Source organism: Atta colombica, unplaced genomic scaffold (genome assembly GCF_001594045.1).
Source record: "Atta colombica isolate Treedump-2 unplaced genomic scaffold, Acol1.0 scaffold140, whole genome shotgun sequence".
Taxonomy (NCBI): domain Eukaryota; kingdom Metazoa; phylum Arthropoda; class Insecta; order Hymenoptera; family Formicidae; genus Atta; species Atta colombica.
In genome coordinates this window covers 872,919-873,571 of record NW_017259229.1, presented here as the reverse complement: position 1 = coordinate 873,571, position 653 = coordinate 872,919, and positions in this window count along the sequence as shown.

Genomic DNA, 653 nt, shown 5'->3' with positions numbered 1-653 from the left:
ATATATATATATATACAGGATAAATCAGAGCAGTTGAACCAGCTTTATATTTTATGATAAGATTATTGGTAATGCACCTAATTATTGATTTAATGATACAGATCGGACGCATGGATAACATCGTGCGAACTGCTGGTCTGAGCATGAAAACAGAACACATTTGACGTTGAGTTGTGAAAATTGTTACAAGATTTTGTTTTTATTATACAAAATATTAAATATTATTTATTATACAAAAATATTAAAAATGCACCTTTTTCTCGGTGTTCTCAGATTAGCAATTTGCACGATATATCCACACACTGGTCTAAGTGGATAATTAGGTGTGAAATTGACAATTTTCGCATAAGGTGACGTCGGATGACGACGCCAAGCGAAAATAATAACATCGATGCCGGGCAACTCCGGACGAAGATAATGACACTGGGCGACGACGATGATAACATCGGGCGTTAACAACGTTGTTTTCAAAAATTTATAGAAAGCAGTGAAATCCTTAAAAAAAATCTTTTTAAAAAAGAAAAAATACGTAAGATAGATTAATAGACTAAAATGACTGGATCATAGTGAAGAAAAAACTTTGCGTGCACGAATTACAATAATTGCACTTCTGTGAATATATTATCTCAATACAGTATTTGCATTATAAATTA